The sequence below is a fragment of the Penaeus monodon genome, chromosome 34, assembly GCF_015228065.2.
Source record: "Penaeus monodon isolate SGIC_2016 chromosome 34, NSTDA_Pmon_1, whole genome shotgun sequence".
Taxonomy (NCBI): Eukaryota; Metazoa; Arthropoda; class Malacostraca; order Decapoda; family Penaeidae; genus Penaeus; species Penaeus monodon.
Genome location: NC_051419.1, coordinates 30,834,249 through 30,834,591, shown reverse-complemented (window position 1 = coordinate 30,834,591; position 343 = coordinate 30,834,249).

The following is a 343-nucleotide window of genomic DNA, read 5'->3' as shown; positions in this document are numbered from 1 at the left end:
TACTTATGAAGGGAAAATAAACCCACATCAGTTTGTTGTATCGTATATTTGATTTATCTCATGACACCTACCAACACTGTTTACCCTGGGTGTCACCCCCAGAGGCTAGCCGGGCGAAAGAAAGAAAAGCACGTGGGGTATACAGACCCCCCGTTAACACATACAATAATTAGGGTCCGGAGTTTAAGCCTGGAGGTTTAATCTCCCTTCGCCGTCGTTTTATTTTTCTTTCTATATATGATTCTACACAGAAAGTTGACAGAAAACTTTTACTTATTTATTTTTAATAAGATCTCCAGGTTTGTAGCGTGGCACGGAGGTTGGGAAATCGCCATGTCAGCTG